General features: G+C 39.4%; 1 pseudogene; it reads right to left on the minus strand.

The window, feature by feature from the left end:
• Nucleotides 1–1,865: 1,865 nt before the first annotated feature.
• Nucleotides 1,866–22,505, minus strand: part of LOC149243430 (pectate lyase 1-like) — a 35,650-nt pseudogene continuing 15,010 nt past the window's right edge.

Genomic DNA, 22,505 nt, shown 5'->3' on the forward strand with positions numbered 1-22,505 from the left:
TATATTATATAATCTAATATGAAGGATAATAAATATAATTTTAAATATTAAAATGGTATGAGCGTTAGAATTTTAAAATCATTTTACAATATTGTACTTCCATATTTCTTTATTTGTGATTGTTTTAGCAAAGACATAAATTAAATTAATTTACATTATTGTTTATGTTAAATGTATATATTTTTAGTTAGTTACTGCGATCATGATTGGTAGAATTAGTATATGGTTTAGGAAATTGTGATTTAGAGTTATTAGATATCATACTAGTTGAAATTTTTTTGGTATATCCTCCCCATTATTGGGTTTTAAATGTTACATATCAGTATGAACTAAGGGTGTTTTTTATTCTCTATTTTTTTTTTTGTGAATATATTGACAAGTTAAAAGAGTGTTTGGAAAATGCACGGTGTTATTAGGATCACTAGCATAGGTTTAAATCTTCTTTTTTATCTTAATAATATATTTTTTGGGAATCATTAATATCTTGGCCAACGGTTTTTAGAATCGTTCAAGATTTCTCATGATAATTAAATAAAAAAAATTACCTACGATACTTTCTTATCTTTGGACGAAGTTCCTTCATACAAATATGTCGAAATCAACATCAATCATAAGCACAATTGTAATTGTAGCAATGAGAAAATGATAAATGGAGGTTGGAAAGCATACTAGGTGTTTGAAAGCAATTGTAAGTCCATATATGTCTTTGGATATCATTTTATATGGATGTGAAATTTGGGGTCGCAGTATATCCAAAGAGTCATGGAGAAAGATTGAATAGATCCAAAGGTAGTTTATAACCCACAATCTCGAGATCAAAAGAAGTACTCCCTACCATATCATCATAATTGAAGCAAGTGGTTTCCACAGTGAAATCATGGATATGACTAGGTATCTTATGTATAAGAAGAAATTATACAACAAAGGCAACAAGTGGTTTTCTAAAAATTCTTTAATCTAGCCAAAACCCTCAACTTATCCTTGAGCAAGGATAGCATAAGGATGACGAGTCTTGTTGGACCATTGAGGAATAAAGGAGTGGATCACCTTACAAAGTAATGATAATATTAAAAATATTATTACATCCAAATTTAAGTAGAAAATGTGGGTGATAAAAAAGTAAAAGAGAAAAAGGAAACTAAGATATTATAAGGAGCTAATCAACTCCAATTTGGAAAAGCTAAGTTGTCATTTTTTTCTTGAATAGTGTTGAGAATAAAATAAGCATTACTAAGATAAGAACTAATTATTATGAGATTCATAGTAAAATTGGTTGTTGGTCAATTCCCACAATGCCATGGGATGAAAGGCTCTATCCTATGTGTAGTTTTAAGAGGATTGAAGATGAAAAGCACTTTCTTTATATTGTCCATATTATACTCACATTTTAATCTAATTTTCAAAATATTTTCCACTACCAACCTTCCTGACCTTTTAAGTCAACAAAACTATGATTATTTCACTTCTCTCACTTTTGTTTTCTAACATAAAAATAAAATTTTAAAGAATTTATATTAATATCTTATCATATAAATAAATCCAGTAAACCCTATAAGTCTTAATTTTCATTATCATCAAAATAAAACCTCAAAATATAATCATATTTATTGTAATCAAACTTTTATATTAATATTATACTTAATTTTAATTTAAATATTGAAAAAGAAAACTACTTACATCAACCTTTTACCTGTGAAATAAACCAGCAGAATGTCACCCCATATATATATGATCATTAATATATACTTTCCACAAATTAGATGATGGTAAACCAGCAATAAGTAAACACCAAAATTGTTAGGCCATTTATATACACCATTATTAACAAAAATCAAGGTGTGTCGATACAATATTATTTATAACCCTCAAACACAAGGCTTGGAGGGGATACATGCGCGAGCTCCTGCATCTTGAGTAATCTCTGGTACTAAAGTTGCACTGCTAACTGTAAATCCTTGCCTTCCCGCGTACATTGGAAAAGTGTTTCCCTTACCAGATGGAACAAAGTATGCTCCATTCACAAGCATATCACCCATTGACTCCCACAACCATCCCCCGGGACAAGAAGAAGCATCATTACACACTTCACGCCGTGTCACCTGATTCAAATTCTGGTCGTTTGGGGCCACGAATCGGTTTCCTTCACTTCTGATGGTGGGATGCATGCTTCCTCCAATTGCATATATTCCCCACCCTTCATAGTTGTTATTGGAGACATGCACGTATCCATATCTACACCTGCCAGATTATTGAGTGATATCTACACCTGCCAGATTATTGAGTGATATGGTAGGAAGAGAATTATGTGCATTTGAAACTTTTTTTTTGACTTTGGAAAAAATAAATCTGTCTGTTTGTTTGGATCAAATTTACATGCTATTAACTTATGAGTTGGCAATAACCTACTATTCTTTTCCCTTTCAAGTTTAACCAAATCAATAAAAAACCAAAACCGTCCCGACCATTCAAAATCGTCCTCAAGATAATTATTGCTACCTGGTTTTAAAGTATATTCAAGCTGGGATTGTCTTAGTGCAAGGAGAGAAACCGTGGGATGAACTTACCTTGGCATCCTCTGCATGACACCTAGTCCAAAGGGGTTGTATGCAACAGTTACCTTCATGTTTTTATCACTTGCATAGTCATCGTTGTGGCCTAGCAGCATTACCTGCATGCGTTCATACAATGAAAAATTAATCAAGAATAATCACTATCACACTTTAAGTAAACTTGCCTTGTCATGATAAGTGAAACGGTTGTTGGAAATAGTAATAGCTGTGGAAGCAAGCGAAACATCAATGAGACCGTCTAAGCACCTGGAGAGGGTGTTGTGATCGATCCATATATCTTTAGAACCAGTGATAGATATAGCATCTGGATCCTGTTTTGTCATCCAGGTGACGGACTCCGTCACCTCAACGTTACCCGCGACGCTGGGTTTACAGTCATGGATGTTCAACCCATGAATAATAACGTTGTTCACGTTGTCAAGGCGGATGCAAGGCCCATTACTGATCTCAAAATTGGCCCCTCTTCCATCAATAGTCTTGTGGCTTGCAACAGAGAGGGGCATCTGAAGCTTTATGTTCATATCTTTAGCAAAAATAATCCACAGTGGATTCTTGCGGGTCACTCCATATCTTAAACTATCGGCAACGGATTTGTGGGATTGTCATTAGGGGTAGCGACGGTGTCGATATGCCCTCCTTTTCCTCCATTGGCGACGCTTCCGAAGCCCACAGCACAAACAGCCAGCTCCATTCGATTCTGCGCCCAATTTGCATCTCTTCTCTAGCAGTTGTCAATGGTGTGGGTGCTGCTGCTTGCAACAACACCGAAATCAGAGCTAATAACATCCATGCTGCTCCAGCGATGGCCATATGAGGAGTTAAATTCATTTGATGCATGGATGTGCCTAGAATTGGAAACTTGAGGCAAAAGTTGAAGATAGAGGTAACACGATCAGATTGCATGTGAGTTTATGCAAACTTGCTTGGGTTGTTGTTGTATGTCAAACCTCAATTATATAGTGGCCATGCCGTGTCATAACATGGTTGCCCCATCTCAGTGTTTTATTTCCCAGAGTCATGCTAATTAATGCTCTAACTAAATCTTAGTAATTTTCCATTTTCCACTGCATGTGACAATTTTTACTTCCCATCCCATGTCATAATATGGTGTTTCATCTTGGTATCATATTTTCATATTTATAGTACTCATAGTAATTATAGTAATTAATGGAAGTATTATTTTTGGACTTTCTATGAAATATTTTGTGGTGAAATCTTGATTTGTGTTGTTTAAACTGATATTTTTACTGCATATATACATCAACATTCTAGTTTTTTTTACTTATGTTATTTAAACTGGTTTTTAACTACATGTATAGATCTAGCGATCTAAAAAACCCTTCGCTTACATAGTTCACTAGTCAAACTTGTCATTTAGATGAATCTCTCCCGAATTAGACACAATTTAGATCATAAAACAAACCCATAATTTTTCAAAAAAAAGGCATAATAGAACAACTTGGGAAATTAAATACTCCTCGTAATTAAATTAGATCATAAAATAAGCCGGTAATTTTTTCAAAAAATGGCATAATAAAACAACTTGAGGAAGTAAATACTCGTAATTAAATATTAATCATCGTTTGTTAGTGTGTAAGTTTAAGGGTTGTTCAATTAGCATATGAATATTAATCAATGGGAAGATATTTGTGACCACGTAATTTTTTTAATGTTAATCATTTGACAATTTTTTTTGGGCAGGAACTCCTCGTAATTAAATATTAATTATGGTTTGTTATTGTGTGTAAATTTAAGGGTGGTTTAGTTAGGATATGAATACTAATTGATGGGATGATGTTGGTATAATGTAATTTTTTTATAATTATTTCTTATTTTCTAGTTTTATAAGATGCTATTTTATATACATGTAGTCTAATTTAGAAAGGAATTTTTTTTTTCACAATAATTTTTTGTAACTAAATTTCGACAGAGACTTTTAAAAATTCTAGTTTAAATTATTTAATATGTAGATTTCGAGTGCCTGGGTCTATTTCATGTATATAATTATGATAATTAATGTCCCGAAATGGCTCTTACTCTCAAGTTCTATAAAATCTCCTTTTATATAATCATAATAATTAATGTCCATAACTAAATATTAAATACTTTTTATTTTGTACAAATACTAATCATTGTCTACTTCATGTAAAAATATATTTTTAAAGGAATATGATTCTTATAACTAAATAGTATTCTTATGTGTTTTGTTCGTAGGTATAAATGATTGTCCTTTTCACATTTAAATATGTTTATTGGAACAATGTAACTTTCACAATTGGGTCCCATTTTGAGCTTCACCTTATAAAACTTGAACTTAAAATCTAATAAGAATTAAAGGTAATGTTCCTCATAACTAAATATTAATCATTGTATAACAACTATTCAGTTAAGAGTCAATAGGTTGTTAGCTCGAGCAGTAGAGATGGTGGTATACCATCCCATCCACTCTAGTTCAAGTCCCTGGAGACGTGGCCTATCATAATAAGATTGGAGTGATAAGGTCGTCACAAAAATTTAAAATCTAAAAAAAATACTAAGTGAATGTAATATATTGAATACCACTAATTAAATTATATAATATAATTAATGGTTTATATTTAAAAAATATTTAATTAATTTATAGAGTGTAAAATAGTTAATAAATAGGTAAATTATAAAGGTAGTTCTTGCATAAGGGTTATTAGTTTAAAATATTGTGGATTTCACATGTAAATTTCACTTAGAGATTATGTGAGTACAAAGTTAACCTACTTTCCATCACATTAGGTGAATACATATTCAACCAACCAACTTAGTTATCAATTCTTTTCATTATAAAATTAAATAAATAAAAATATTAGAATTTTATAATAAATAAAAATATTTAATTATAATAGGGTAAATTATATATTATAACTTATTAATTATAAAAATTTATTATTAACTAATTATAATATATAATGTAATCTAATTGAATATTTAGTATTAACGAGTTATATAATATAACATATTATGATATAATTCTTTAATCTATATTATATAATATAAATCATTAATTATTATATAATAATTAACATCCAATTATTTAGTTATAAATGGAGTCAATATATTTATTTTAATTAAAAGATATAATAATTAATAATTAAATTAATTTTTAATAAGTATTTATCAATTATATTAAATAGGTGTAATCTAATTTATAGATAAAATAATTTTTTTTTGCGAGTGATACAACTTCAAACAAGAATGTGAAATATACTTTTGAATACATAAATGGATTCAACACCATGAAAAATCTCTCGACTACTCAAGTTCTATTGATTAACAACTTAGACTCAGTTTTTTTTAAATCTCCGTTAGATTTTGATTTAAATTAACAAAAAAATTGGATTCGTCTAACAAGGCGGAGGAATTGCCCGGACGGCCAAAAGTGGTCGGAATTCGGGAAAAAAAAATTCAAAAAATCTTGTAGTGGCAGTGTTTGAATCGTGTTTTCAATGGTGGAAATGGATTCAGCACCATCAAAAATGTCTAGGATACCTAAAATTTTGAAGTTTAACAACTATAACTTGGATTTACAACAATCCTGGCCAGATTTTCTCTAAATATGATTAGAATTTTCATAACTTTTCAGGAAACTCCTCCGCCTCGTTAGACTACTTAAAAAGAAATCACCTATTAAATATAATAACAAATTATATATTATATAAAATATTTGGAAAAACATATATTATTATTTTCTTTGTTTTCAAACATGTGGGAATAACCCCAGACTTCAAAACTCATGACCTAGAGGCATCTAAATCCTCCAAATCATCTAGGGATTGTAGTTTCCCCATGCCATGCCAACTTATATGAGTTGCTTCATACTAGTGGCTAGAATTGTGCCCACAAGATTTCACATAGTGACTTCTTGTGTTTATTTACTTATTATTCCATATTCAATCAATTATTTTCATAAATTTGAGCACTAACTTAATGATAATAAATCTGAAAGGGCTATGACAAAGGAAATAAGCCTTAAGTGTGTAAAGATTACTAAAATTCGTGTGATGCATCCATGAATTAAATTATAATATTATTTGGTCATGACACTCATATTATGAATCATGATGGTACATATATTAGGTGCACTAAGTTCATGCATGCTTGTATGAGAGAATCAATTGCATGACTGAATTGCATGAGAAGAAATAACTTCTAATAATTTTGATGAATTGTTGAGTGGTGGGATGAATCCTTCATCCTGCAAAGTAATGTGGAAGCTAATTACTTATGAATTTAGAGGTGTATATTTTAGTTTTGACCCTTTGGTTGTTGGAATAAATGTTTGAATTCATTATGGAATGCTTGGAATAATTTCCATTCAAATAAATACTGCAATGATAGTTTCATTTCAATTTATTTTAAATCAATTGAAAATGATTGAATCGTTATGTGTATAATAATTCTGAGGTCAATTTAGGTGATGTTATAAACCTTGCAATGAAGATATTTTATGTATGAAAGCTTACCACTCTTTAGCTTATTGAAAGTACAAATTTCCATTGAAATGGCCTTGGTTATGATAATGAAGGTTGAATACTAGCATATGTAGGATTCAAACATCATGAGAACAATCTCATATTTATGAAATTGTATTCCTATATGAAGCACATTTGTAAAATAAAAGACAAGGGAAGAAAAATTGATTTAAACTATTATGATTAATATCATGAAAACTGTATGCTTGAGATATAGGTGAAAGGGCCATAATGGTGATTCCTTGTCTATATGATGATGGTCCGAGAACAAAAAAAAAAGTAATTCTTCGAGTAGGAGATCTAAATCTCCAAGAAAACATATAAAGGTATGTTGGAAATGTGGAAAGGAAGGGCATTTCAAAAAGGACTGTAAATCTAAAGCTCCTAAGAAAGGAAAGGGATCTAATGATACTCCTTCTGTAGAGGCAAAAACCACCTTAGATGAAGGTGGGGTTGTTGCGGGTGAAAACCACCTCAAATGAAGGTGGGGATGTGTACTTGTCTTCTTCTTCAAGTACACATGTAGATCATGAGGCATGATTGAGTGCCTTAGGTACATCCTTTCACTTCACTCCCCAAAGGGGGTGGTTATGCGGGTATGAGAAATATGATGGTGGTGATGTCCTCTTTGGGGATGACAGGAAGGCTATAATCGTCGAATGTGGAAAATTCAAGCTGAAGTTGCAATGCACAAGGATTACAACACTTCTGGGTGTTCTTCATATTCTTGCATTGGCCAAAAATCTGATTTCTGTAAGAAATATGGATGATGCAGGTGTAAAAATAGTGTTCAAGAAATATACTTGCAACATGGTTCAAGGAGCACTGGTATTGATGCGAGGAGTTTGGATTGGAACTCTGTACAAGTTTTTGGGTAGCATTATTATTGATGGGTGTAATAGTTCTATGGTTACTAAAAGTGGAGTAGAAAATCTAGTGGTCTCTTGAGAAAGCACCATGTTGTGGCATGAAAGGCTTGGACATATTAGAGAGAAGGGCCTTTGAATACTTCATGGTAATGGTATGGTTGAAGGTATATCTAATTTTTCTTTGGTTTTTGATTTCTATGAACATTGTGTATATGGGAAGCAGAATCGGGTGAGTTTCCCCTCTAGTGCTAAGAGGGCAAAAGGGATATTAGAGCTTGTGCACAATGATGTGTTTGGACCTGTGTCAGTTCCATCATTGGGTAAGTCTGTGTACTATGTATCATCTATAGATGACTTCTCAAGGAATACATGGATATATTTCCTCGGGAATAAATCTAAAGTCTTTGACAGGTTTAAAGAATTTAAGGCTCTAGTGGAAAACCAGACATAGAAGAAGATAAAGGTGTTGAGGACAGCTAATGGAGGGGAGTTCTGCAAAAAGGAATTTGAAGAGTTCTGTAAGAATTGTGGTATAGTACAACATAATAATACTACATGCACACCTCGGAAAAATGGAGTTGTAGAAAGAATGAACAGGACATTGATGGAAAAAGTAAGAAGCATGCTCAGTGGTGTTGGGTTAGGACATGAATTATGGGCAGAGGTGGTGGAGACTACATTTTACCTAGTCAACAAATCACCTTCATCAGCATTGGAGGATAAGACTTCACAAGTGGTATGGACTGGTAAGAAACCCTCTCTTTCACATCTTAGGGTCTTTAGCTTTGATGCATATGTACATGTTCCAAAGGAGAAAAGAACCAAGTTGAATAGTAAATCTGAAAGGTGCATCTTTATTGGGTATAAGGATGGTTTAAAAGGTTATAAGCTTTGGAACCTTTTGTAGCGACTACAACAACCCTCCAAAATTTTTTCTTAGCTTCAATTTAGAGCCTCCTTACCAACCATCCTTAGCACCATGTCTTGCACTATCAAGTACTTAGGCATCAGCAGAGTTTCAGTGGCCTACCAGCCTGTGCATGTCATCTTGTTTGTCTCCCTCCCATAGGCCGGCATTTCGAACTTAGACTATCTATTGGCTGAGACACTCCCCCAAAAAATTGTGCAATTCTGGAGGGGAACAAACCTTCCCTCCTGAAATTGTGCAATCAATTGGGCAGCCTGTTGGGCTCCAGAATTGCGCAGAATAGTTAGGCAGTCCTCCTTCAGAAAATTATGCAATTTGACCAAGCACTGGGCCTCCAACCAGAAATTGCAATTCTTGGAGGCAGTGACCTTCTCAACCCAGAAATTGTGCAATGACTGACAGAAATCCAGCTCTACTCAGCCCAAAAACTACACAAATTTTCATCACAGGCTCACATACTGATGCACGTGCCTTCAAGTTGACTGGTTCCCTCCGGGACCGAAGAAAGTTGATTCACATGCATGAGCTGATTTTCTTGAAATAGATAAAGGTAGCATGTAAAAGGAATCCCTAGATTTGAGGGATTTATTTTTAGCAGCCAGAGGTTACATGAAAAGATCATTTTAGAAACCTCCCGCTAAGTGTTTCTTTTTCCTAGATTTGTGTCATGCCCGTCATAACTTATGAACCAGACGCTGCAGAGCTCATTCCTCACATTGATCTTGTATCTCTGACATCCCACATCACATCCAAGAGTCTTCGGCACTTTCAGCTTAGTTGTTTCAGGGTAAGACTACTTCTCATGTATTGCGCTGCGTTTCTATCGCTTTTTGTGTTTCGCTTTGTGTAAGTGTTGGTTGCTTGATTTCAATGAGCTCTTGTTGTATTTTTAATGTATGTTAGCTTGTAGAAGCATCGTTTTAGTTCATTCACATCTCACTATTATTGTGTGCATGACATTGTTTTTGCACCGATAGTTGTCGTTGCAGTGACTAATTTCACAGACATGCATGCTTTCCCATTTTTTGAATCCTACACTTACTCTTTACATGCATGATCATTCACTATTTTTTACACTCAATCTCACTGTGGATTCATATTTCTCATGTTTTCAGTCACCCATCGGTAGGTCTAGGCTACCTTGGCCTAGACCTTGCCTTGCTCGGCTAGCTTTGAGCATTTCTGGAAGTGAAGGCTCTGCCTTCGCTCCAGAAATTGCACAAGTTTGGCCCAGCACTAACCTCGAGGATTGCGTTGTTCAATTCTGGGAAGTAGTGCCTTGCTAGCATTAGAAACTGCGCAATGCAGTTTGCTGGTTTTCATGTCACTGATGACTGAAATTGTGCATTACGTAGTTTTAGTCCTCAGCAGGCCAGTCTAGACTGTGCATTGCACAGTTCCAACAATCATTTAGCCTCCCGATAGCCCCAACTGTGCCTTGCATAGTTTTGGCAATCAGTCTCCGAGCCTCCCGATGAAAATTGTGCAATCTTCATAGAGAGTCACACAACGCAGGTAAAATGGCTTCCATGAGAGAAAAGTTCAAGGCACCATTGAGAGTGCAACTGGGGATGCAATCGATCGAGTGTCTATGAACTTGCCTATATATGAAGACATCAATTTGTTCATAGATAAGGATATCAAGATGAAATGGAAGTGGCATCACAACAAGTAGAACCATTAGCAGTAGTAGAAGGTAGCAGGCCTGCATGCGACAAATGCAAGGGGAAGGTTATTGACAACGTAGAGGCAGAGCAAAGTTGCAAGTTCAAGTAGATCCACTTGTGATGAAAGCAACTTTGGAGACTGAGGCTATGAGGTGATGATGTGACAAGAGTATCACGCGAAGTCAGAGAGAGAAACAGAGAAGGAGTTGCAGGTGTTGAAGTGGCAACTCAAGGAAGAACAAGAGCTGAACAAAGGAGAGGATGAGTTGCAGCAAGAGGCGCAACATGCATAGACTGATGAAATTGTGCCCATACAGGTTATAGACCAAGCCTAACAGTTGGCACGAAGCAGACAGTGTGAGCAGTGTCATCGATTGCATGCATGGGTGTTCAGAATCATGGATGTCATTCTTTACATGCATGCGATACCACCCATTGGCACACTCACCAAGGTGAGGACAATAACCAAGTCTGACTGGATTTGAACATGTATTTCAACATGTTCATGCGCATATTCACCAACACACACTTGGAGATTAGTGCAGACACTATGCATTAATATGTTTGTGGTCCAGCTACACTCAAGATGATGATGCACATGTTAATCAAAAGAGTTGGACAGAGGATCCATATTAGTGTACCGAGATGCAACAGAGGCAAGAGTTCGCTTTCACTAGGATGTCACCATTGAGCACACGGACACCATCACAGACGACCAAGCTTGGCATCAGTTCACCACCATCGATCATCACGAGGATGTCAAAGATTTGGTCTTCCCACAACTGTCTGAGTCTTAATGATGTCTTGCATGGCTTGCTCAAGCCTATTTTGTCTCACATGGGTACATGTGCAGATTGTATGTAACATCTTATAAAGTGAAAGTCCAAGTGTCGATAGTTGAATGTAACAGTCATGTAGTAGTTGAAGAGTCATGAGGGTAGGTGAAGAGTCACAAAGGGGAATGTCAAGGGTCACCCCACCCTTTGCTATTTATAGAACCTCATAACTCATTGTAAGGGATTTTGGGTAGCCAAGCTTCTGATAGGAGTATCTTAGAGAAATCTTGGAGAGTATTGTAACGAGCCTTGACTTCTCCACAGTGCAGAGCTAGTACATCTCTTTGGAGGAGCAGGAGGTAGTGACTATAGCGTTCCGTTATCGGGACTAGTGGTCGGTCATGGTGGTACTGTATGATTGGAACTTTCACTTCTTAATATAACAGAGCCAACATGTTTCATTCATATGTTGTTATTTTATTAAGCTATCTTGGTTACTCTAATGATATACGTATTTGTTGCTTACGCATGTATGTATAGACTCTTTCTATATATGTATGTATGAATCTTACTGAGATGTGTTGTTGATTTAACCATCACTTTGGATTTTTGGTTCGCTTGCATTCCAGTTCGTGATGCATCTTTGCTCGTGTGTTCCCTTCCAAGCTGCATGTTTCCACAGGTTTCCAAGGGACACACTCAACCCACTTTCCATGTGTTAGAACCATTCATGCACCTTCCTTGGCTTGTTGTGCATGTCACACCCTTGATACCAACAAGGACATCCTACTTACCTCTACAAACAACCACGGTCAAAGTGATACCATACAACCCACTACTAAGACTCCTACACCAAACGGTCTAAGGTCAAGTTGGGACTTCTTACCAGGGAGATCCCCTGACATGTTGGCGGGTCTAGCACCATCAACATTTTGGTGCTAGAAGGAGGGCTAGATGACAAGTTGTGTCCTCTCATCATGTTTTTAATCTTTGCACATTCGTCATGGATCCTGTTAATCTCATCCCTCCGGAATGCTTTTCTCATGTTGAACCTCTCGACATCACAATGGAGTTTTTTGATCTCTTGTCATAATTCACGTATGATCGTTAAGGTGAAGTAGCATGGCCTAAGTACTTAGAAGACTTCTATGCATTCCTTGAGGATGTAGATGAGTTCTATGCAGAAGATACCAGTGTGCTTCTTGCACACACACTTCGCGAATCCCCACAATGATGGTGCAACAGTCTGCCACCTGGCAGTGTGCACTCACTTGAGCATTTTTGTGATCTCATTGAATCTACTTTCCATCATTTTGATCTAGAACCTCTTGACAAAAAACTGTTAAAACAACAAAAGACTCCTCAAGAATCGCCTCAGTAATTTTGGGACCGCTTCCGTGTATGGTAATTTGAAGCTTCGAAAAGTCAAATGAAATTCCAGTATCACATGGACAGATTTGAATATTGCCTTACCAAATATGCCAATCCCAAGAATAAGTTCAAGCTCAAACCCCGCTCAGCATACTCAATGATGGAGCTGCACAATCATAAATGGACATAGTCATTGTCACAAATGACTATCCATTGTTCTCTCATCAAACAGCTTCACCACGGCAGAGTGATGTGGGGGAACATGCACACACGTCCGTTCAACTATCACATCCTCCCAACATGACTTCTCTCAATTTTCACGCAGATTTGGTTGTGAATCCCATGGGTTGTCACATGCATGTCTTACCTCAACCTCTGTCTTCATGCTCTGTTGATCCTCTAGATTGCACTGTATTGTTTTCTTCCATTCTAAACTCTACACCTATTGTGAATGAGGATTAAGCCATCGATGGAGTTGGTGTTGCACAAAAAACCTGCACTATCATTCATGAAGAGTATGGTTGGGAGCCTGAACATCAACCCGCGGCGAAAGATGATTCCCTTCTGTTCGCACCTCCTCCGTTTTTCCCTGACATCTTTGGTGATTCTGCTATCCTTGGTTTGACATGTGTATCTCTGTCTACGGTTGCACCCATTGTTGATCTTTCGCAGAACACACCAGATGTCAGTCCATTATCTGACAATGGAGAGGACCAATCATTCCTTGAAAATCCACTTGATTTTTCATCTACTTTTTCCAGAAACGCAAAAGTTGAACATTCTTGCTTCTCATATACCCCTCTGTGCGATTCATCAAATCATGAGGATGACGATAAACATCTAGAATTTTTTGATCATGGTTGTCATTATCTTCGTACTTCTTCATTTGATCATGATGTTGATTCACTCACTGTTAATCTGTCTAAGCCACTGGTCTCCGATGATCTACCTACTGACGAAGTCAAAGCCCCGCAGGTTGTCGAGGAACTTCAACCCGAGCTGATGGTTATGTCAGGCCCTTATTTTCCTGAGGTTGGTTTCACTTCCGATCAAAATTTTTTTGAAACACGCAAGGTTCCTCATCACTCATTTGTATGCACTAAAGATCAGTCTAACACTCATATTTCACTTCCCCCACTCGAAATACATGATCCCATCACTCATGCATTGGAGGAATATTATTCAGCAAGCACACTTACATAATGTAAGTGGTCTACCTTTCTCATGCTTGCTTGTATGTAACAATCAAGAGAATGTGTATGCTTAACATCTACACTTAGTTTAGCACGACACCATGGAAAGTCCACAAAGTGCATGTCATGTACTTTCACTCACTTCTTTTCTATGGACACACTTAAACCCAAAGTGTGTTTGGCTTCTCTATTATATATTTCATGTCTGTTGGTTCGCACAGATGTACTGTTCATGAACTATGCCTTTGCCAACATGGGTCGACCAATGCTTCGATGGCTACATTGGAAGTATCACTTTACATAAGCAAACCCATGCACCATTAGCTTAGGAGTAGGAGTAGTGTTTGCTTTTGGTTTGTTTACTTGCATGTATGTTTGCTTCTTACTTTGCATGTTTGTTTGTTTATCTTCTTGTTTGCTTACTCTCTTTTCTTACGCATTTTATTCTGCTTTTTCTTTGTTTTGTCTTTTCTTTGCTTGTTTACATTCCTATATTAGTTTCGCATGAAACCGTGTGTGAATCTTTAAACAAGCTGGGTAAAGTACAAGAGGACTGTTACACAGCAATTTGTCACCGTTTATCACCGTCCCTATTACCCCTCTCCTGCACGTTGGAGGACTCATTCCGGGACCTGTGAGAAGTGACATGACCTAAAACCACTTGCATCATATTCCTCTAAGTATGAGCTTCATTTGCTTTCAATTTGCTGAGGGTCACTTAGAAACGTTACCGCCCCTTAGAGAAATGGACGGGGGAGCAACTAACTGTTGATTGTGAGCAAATAACTTGACGTAGATCTATTGATTTCCATCTCTTGCTAGCCCTGGAGATGAAGAACTCTGAAGACATCTCCTGCAAAATCCTCATGAAAACAGCTCTTTTTGCATTAGTGCGGGTCCACAGTTCACTGCCCGCGCCAATGAGGGAAATCCTCTAAAAAGGGCGTGCTATTGGCGCTTTTTCTCAGAGTCACACTCGCGCCAACCGAATTGAGTAAAGTTTTCAACCAACAAACTCCTGAAGGTTCTCTTCAACCCATTCACCAAATGAATCTATGTTGAGCTAGGATGGTTTGGCTTCGAATCTCCATAGAAGGGAAAGTGGTTAGCCACCTTTCATGAAAGTTTCCAAATGATAAAGCCAATCCCATGAATAATGTGGTTGATCCTATCTCTTTCTTCTCTATCTATAAAAGCTTACCTCTATGCCTTGAGCAAGCTAGTGATAGTTACAGTAGTTCTGGTCCTAGCATAGTGATAGAGAGTTTGAAGCTGCAAGAGCCTTCTTTGCACCCATAAGGCCAAATATAAGTAAGGAGATTCTTGTCACCCAAAGACAGAGAGGCTTGTTCCTCATCCCAACAAGCTTTGCAAGACTTGTGTAGCTGATCACCCAGCCAAAGGAGGATTTGACGTCAGAACAATGGTTGTATTCTTCTTTGTTACTTATTAATAATAGATGACTATCATTATGGTTCCACTCTCATTGTCTTATGTTTGATGTTGAGTTATATCTTTTCTGACTGATATATAATTGCATCTACTAGATTTTATGCTTGTTTTCGTGTTGTTCTTTGCATGTGCAGGTGTCCAATCACGGAGATCGTGGGGATCGTGACCGGCCAAAGCAAAGGAACGAGGGTGACATCTCTTCTACGAACACTAGCGTTGGAATCCAAGTAGGTTCTCACCATCTACTTTGTATTTGCAATTAGGAACTTGCGTGATAGCATTGTGTGATTGTTGCTAGACCCGGTCTGGGCTAGTAGGGATCGTCTCTGTCCGCAGAGAGGATTTACCTCCACAACAATTTGGCGTCTCCACTGGGGAGATCTTGTTGTTTGATTTGTAAACTTTAGACGGAGTCTGAAGTACGGCCAGGTAGCCTTCGAAACGCTATTGCTTTGCATTAGCGAAGTAGATCAATGCCACTTCAGCCAATCTCTGGTTTGGTTTACGGGCTAAACAACTTGGAGTTTGTCTTGTCTCTTTGGTTTTTCTTACTTTGATTTCTTAGATAGCTTTCTGGGTTGGATTTCTTGCTGTTTCTTGCTTCCTGGTTTGCCTAGATACTGTCTTCAAGCCCTGAGTCGCTTGCTTTTGTTTTTGATTTAGCAAACTTGATTAGCGCGCTTTTTTGCCCTGATTCACTTTATCCACACTTTGCTTAATCCGTCCTCTAGTCTCATACTACAAGAAAACCTTACTTAGCCCTACAGTCGTGCCAATTGGCACAAGTTGCTCAAAAACAACCCGCGCCAATCCTATAAAAGCGCGAGTTGCTGCCTGACAATCGCGCCAGGCCTGACAACTTTTCAGTTTGCTTGTCCTTAAGCCCTCTGAGCTTGGATTTTGTGTCTTGTTGTGTCTTTTTCAATTACTGGAGTGTGGTTGATCCTGGTTTGACTGGTTTTAGACCTTCATCCTTCGGGTGTTTGCCTTTTTCTATCGATTACACCTTTTAGCCCTAGGGCATCTAGTGGCTTGGTGCATCGAGCTTTCCGTAGGAGTCTTGGGTTCTTTGATCGTCCAGTCGACTTTGTGATTACCTTTTGAATTTGCTCGGTAGTTGTTAAAGCTTTTTTCAAGTGATTTGTTTCTTTTTCGCTTGGTTTTCACTTGGCTTTGTTTGGGCTTAGATCACATAGCTCATAGAGTTTTTTGTGTTTTCTTTGAAGGACTGTTCTGGTGTTTTGGGGATTAGATTGTGTTTCCATTGAGTGAAATTGATATTTTGCTCGGTGTTACTGTCTCTCAAAATTGGTTCAGTGCACTTTGGCATTGAAAAGAAAAACGAATAATCTCTTTTGCGTTGCATTGGTTAATTGAAATTAGAAGCTTTTCATTGATTAAGTGATTTAAAACAAAGAAAAGTTTCGTTTATTTGTCATTAGCTACGTTAGAGTGCTTCTTGATTGTGGTCATTTTGTTTGAAAAAATTCTCAACTCTCTTGTAGTTAGTATTCATCGAACGAAATGATATTCTTTGGCATATAGCTTGCATTTAGGGAATTGTGAGAGATCACATACGGTAGGGCCTGGAAATTGAAACTTAACTAAAGATCAACCATAAAATGAACTGAATGAACTTAAAAACGCATTGGAACATAACGCTCACTAATTAGAGGTCTAGGCTAGAGACGTGCTCCGGCGTCGTTAAACCTAGTCACTGTTGTTTCACACTACGGTTGGGTGATTCCTCCTTTTGTGACTCGATAGTGGTCTAGCACGGACTTGAGCTCCCATGTACCATCGCGTATATAGGGGAGACCCCACTAGGTTATCATCCTTTATCCATAGGAAGCCATGTCTGCCGCCTTACAAGCCGTAACGCACCGAACACAGCATTCAGGAAGATTGACTACCGTACGGGAAGTCCTTGGTTTTCATATGATTGCCAAGGTGTATATGCAGTTTTACGGATTTTTTTGGTAAACCCTTTTGCCTAGTTCTCCAGAGTAGTCACTTTTGATCCTTTTTAGACTCCTTAAAAGAAAAGGCTCACTTGAGCAGTTTGTCACTTCGGGCTCACAAAACATTCGAAGGCGACTAGAGTCACCTTTTTGTCCTTTTCTCGACTCTTAAAACATGAAAAGGTCAAGTTGTGTCCTTGCGTCTTAAAATTCATTTGGCCACGATAAACATTACCTGGTTAGATCTTGTGTGCGTTAGTTTGAGTAGGGTCCTTTATCGTTAGACTCCCTTAGGTCTCGTTTGAAGTTTGTCATCCTGGCTGAACCGTCGACTCCCGTTCCAAGTGATCAAGGGTCTCCGTCTTCCGTTGCTCCTGAGGTACCGGTTGTAAGTGATACTCTTCCTGTTATCCTGAGTATCCAACCGATCAACTCTCGCGCTCCGGACGACGAAGGTTACGAAATTCATTGGAACCCCATCTGGGAGCCTGACGAGGACGATATTCCTTTTACCCCCCCTGGTGTTTCGTCTCCAATGTCTACCTCTCACATGGATGAGACGTCTCCTAGAGTGAGTGAGACACCTGTGTTGTCAAATATCGACAATCCCATCCCAGCTACTTCCCCGCTCCCCCCACGCTATCAGTCGTTGAGGGATAGGGTAAGTGCCAGGACTCCCGCTTCGACTATGTCGGATCCCCATATCACTCCCACCACGGGATCTTTTGTTTCACAAGTCCACACTACACCTGTTACTTCAGTTCCGACAAATCCAACTGTTTGTGTAGCGCATTCAACTCCGGTTTTTAGTGCCGTAACAACGTCTTCAGCCCTGAACACTGGTGCTGGTCCCCCTCACGGTCAAGTGAGTAATGGCCAGCCGGCACTCTTGCCTAGAGTTGTCCACCTTGCGCAAAGTGCTCCACCCTCTTCTAGTCCTATTCCAAGAGGGGGGCCATATGATTCCTATGGGCAAGTTGTTCAGGATCTGAACACGCAAGGTCCACTCTTTTATTACGATTCTACTGGTCAATACCTTCAACTTTCTCAACCCTTGCCTACTCAACATTTTGTTGAGGTTTCGGTACCATTATCCATTGCTTGGGACCCTAGTACTCACTCTTTCCATGGAGTCCAAGCAATGCCTGCACAACTTCAAGGACCGCCTAACCAAGGCCAGCCACCTTATGTGCAAACCCCCCAAGGGTAGCAGTATTATGGCTAGCCTTACCCAGGACAATCTGGGGGCCCACGAGGGCAACCCTATCAGGGACAACCTTCGGCCGCTGGTGGTCCATCGTTTACTTATCTGAGTCAACCTTCTGGTTATCAGGAGCAACCTGGTACCCAGCAAGGTTTCCCGTCTGGACAACCAGGACAACCTTACATCCAACAAGGCCAACCTGGTATCCAGCAGGGTTACCCCTCTGGATAGGCTGGACAAACTTATATTCCTCAAGGTCAACCGACAGTCCAACAGGGGTATCCTTCTCGGCAAGGGGGGCAGCCTTACATACAACAAGTTCGTCCCAAGGCCAACCCACTACCCAGCTTAGTCATCCTTCTGGACAGGCTGGCCAACCTCAAGGTCAACCGGCTGTCCAGCCCGCTCAACCATCTGTCCCGCAAGGACAACCCTCGGTTGCCCAAGGACAACCTGGTACCTAGCAAGCTCGTCCTTCTGGGCAAACAGGTCCGTCCCAAACCCAACCAGGCCAACCTTCCGGCCAAATGGTCCAAGCTCAACCTATTCAAGGACATCCCTCTGGGCCCCAAACTCAAATTGGTTATCAAATGCAAGGTGGGCCACGACCCCAACCTTCTTACCAAGTGCAGCCTTCTTATCAAGCTAAGTATGGAGCTCAACAAATGTATGGCTACCAGCAACCCCAGGGGCAAACTTAGTTTACCCCTTATCAAAATTATCAACAGATGCAGGTTACTCCTTACCAGAATTATCAACAACCGTACGTTGCACCTGCAGGTCAAGTTGCTAATCCATGGGGTGCTGGGGGGTAGACCCAGGGTCAACTGTCTACATATGGACAGAATCCTTATGGACAGAATCGGTATGGACAGAACCCCTATGGACAAAATCCCTATGGGCAGAACCCTTATGGGCCAGGTCCATCCGGACAAAGTCCGTGGGGGCAACCACCACCTGGTTGGAACCCTGGTACTATCTCTCTTCCACAGCCACAAATGTCCTTTAATCCTCAGTTGCCCTTCTTAGCGATGTTGGAACTTCCTGATGTGTCCAAGTTGACGAATGATCCCATTCTTCATAATCCATATTGGCCACCAGTTCGAACTAAGATACCCGGTGATTGCCCAAAATTCGACGGCAAAGCTGGTGAAGACCCTTAAGCCCATGTCATGACTTATCACCTTTGCTTCTCATCCAACTCATGGCTTGATGACTCCATCTAGCTCTGCCTCTTCTAAAGGACTCTCACCGGCTCGGCCGCTAAGTGGTATATTGAGTTGAATCGCGGAACATTTCAAGATTTCAACTCGCTGGTTATGGAATTCTTAACTCATTTTCAGTTACCCATTCGGTATGAGACAGGGACACATCTCCTTATGTCTCTCAAACAGGACACGACCATGCATATATCCGATCATATACATGAATGGAGATGGCGTCGTCGCTTGATCAAATTCTGGATTCCTGATCAGCTCCTGACCGTTTGGTTCACGACTTCCTTTGTCCCTGCAATTGCACGAGACATCGCCATGGGAGCTTGTGTAACTGAAGAGCAAGCTATCGCGCATGCTTAGTACCTCGACTTGGTATATTCTCAGTCAGGTACTTTATATGATTATTTTCCAGACGCCCCGAGATCTGGAACATCCAAAGCTCCACCAAAACCATCTGTTGACGGAGTTATTGGCTCTGTAAACGCATCTTCAAAGAAATCATCCGCGAACCCTGGGAAGCAAAAACAGAGTGCTTCTAATGGAAATGCTTCTCAGGGTCAATCTAATTCTGGAAGTACCTCCGAGGTAAACTTCGTTCAGTCCACCACGGCGGATAAACTCTCGAAAGGGAAGAAGAAAGGGAAAGCCAAGAATAAATCCGAACAGCCCAAACAGGACTCCCCTAAACCTCCACCCGAGGAAGGAGCCAAACGTAAACCTAAGTATCTTTGTCTTATCTGTGATGAGGATCACTACACTAAAGACTGCCCTAGATGGTCCGAAGTTAGTCGATTATTGAAAGGTGCTCCTGGGACTCCTGCTGTACTTAAAGAACCTTTCCCTTCACAACAAACTCAAATGGTGGCAGATCCATCGCAACCCTCTTCTTCATTCGGCTCTCAAGTCTTCATGGCTGGGACGATTCCCATCCATGTCACCACTCAAGCGAAAGAATATCCATCTCATGCCGGGAAAGAGTCGGAGGTCCCCTCCAATGCTCCTCCGTCCAGTTCTGGTCCACTCCACATCGAAAGACCTAGCACTGAGACGACGATCCGACCCCCTCCAAAAGGTGTACTCCGGAAGTCTTCTTACAACCTGAATGCTCGTGCTGCTCAGCACTACAGCATTGTTGAGGACATAGCCCAGGCTCCGTCTGCTATGTCCACTCTAGAAGTCCTCCAGAGCTGCCCCTCCTAGAGGAAGTCCTTGCTATCGACCATCAGTGGCATAGACCCGGCTGACTCAGATCTGATCTCTTTTGATCTTGAGGGCTATACACCGAGACTGCCTCACCAAATCTCTTTCCTTATACAGGTCATCATCAATGGTAAAACGATCCATCGTATAGTCATTGATGAAGGTGCCTCAACCTGCATCATGTCTGTTGCTTGCTGGAAAGCTATTGGTTCTCCAACATTGAGCCAGTCTCCTACTACGTTAGAAGCCTTTGATGGAAGAGAATCCCGTCCTTACGGTATCCTCCAACGCTTGCCCATCTCCTTGGAAGGAAAGATGGTAGAAGTGGAGGTCGAAGTTGTCGACGCTAATCTTACCTACAACCTTCTCCTCGGACGTAGCTGGACATACGCCATGCAAGCCGTGGCTTCCTCCCTTTTCCGTGTCATTCGTTTCCCTCATCAAGGGAAGATTGTCACAGTGGACCAGCTCTCCTTCTTCGCCTCTTCTTCCAAAGGTAATGTGTCATTCGTGGAGCATACCTCCAAATAATTCTATGCATAGCACTTATTGTTGTGGAGGTAAATCCTCTCTGCGGACAGAGACGATCCCTACTAGCCCAGACCGGGTCTAGCAACAATCACACAATGCTATCACGCAAGTTCCTAATTGCAAATACAAAGTAGATGGTGAGAAACTACTTGGATTCCAACGCTAGTGTTCGTAGAAGAGATGTCGCCCTCGTTCCTTTGCTTTGGCCGGTCACGATCCCCACGATATCCATGATTGGACACCTGCACATGCAAAGAACAACACGAAAACAAGCATAAAATCTAGTAGATGCAATTATATATCAATCAGAAAAGATATAACTCAACATCAAACATAAGACAATGAGAGTGAAACCATAATGATAGTCATCTATTATTAATAAGTAACAAAGAAGAATACAACCATTGTTCTGACGTCAAATCCTCCTTTGGCTGGGTGATCAGCTACACAAGTCTTGCAAAGCTTGTTGGGATGAGGAACAAGCCTCTCTCTCTTTGGGTGACAAGAATCTGCTTACTTAGATTTGGCCTTATGGGTGCAAAGAAGGCTCTTGTAGCTTCAAACTCTCTATCACTATGCTGGGACCAGAACTACTGTAACTATCACTAGCTTGCTCAAGGCATAGAGGTAAGCTTTTATAGATAGAGAAGAAAGAGATAGGATCAACCACATTATTCATGGGATTGGCTTTATCACTTGGAAACTTCCATGAAAGGTGGCAAACCACTTTCCCTTCTATGGATATTCGAAGCCAAACCATCCTAGCTCAACATAGATTCAGTTGGTGAATGGGTTGAAGAGAACCTTCGGGAGTTTGTTGGTTGAAAACTTTACTCAATTCGGTTGGCGCGAGTGTGACTCTAAGATAGAGCACCAATAGCGCGCCATTTTTAGAGGATTTCCCTCATTGGCGCGGGCAGTGAACTGTGGACCCGCGCTAATGCAAAAGGAGTTGTTTTCATGAGGATTTTGCAGGAGATGTATTTAGGGCAAATGAAGCTCATACTTAGAGGAATATGATGCAAGTGGTTTCAGGTCATGTCACTTCTCACAGGTCCCGGAAT

This window comes from Pinus tabuliformis, chromosome 8 (assembly GCF_031772625.1).
Source record: "Pinus tabuliformis cultivar Carrire ecotype Pingquan chromosome 8, CPIR1, whole genome shotgun sequence".
NCBI classification, from domain to species: Eukaryota; Viridiplantae; Streptophyta; class Pinopsida; order Pinales; family Pinaceae; genus Pinus; species Pinus tabuliformis.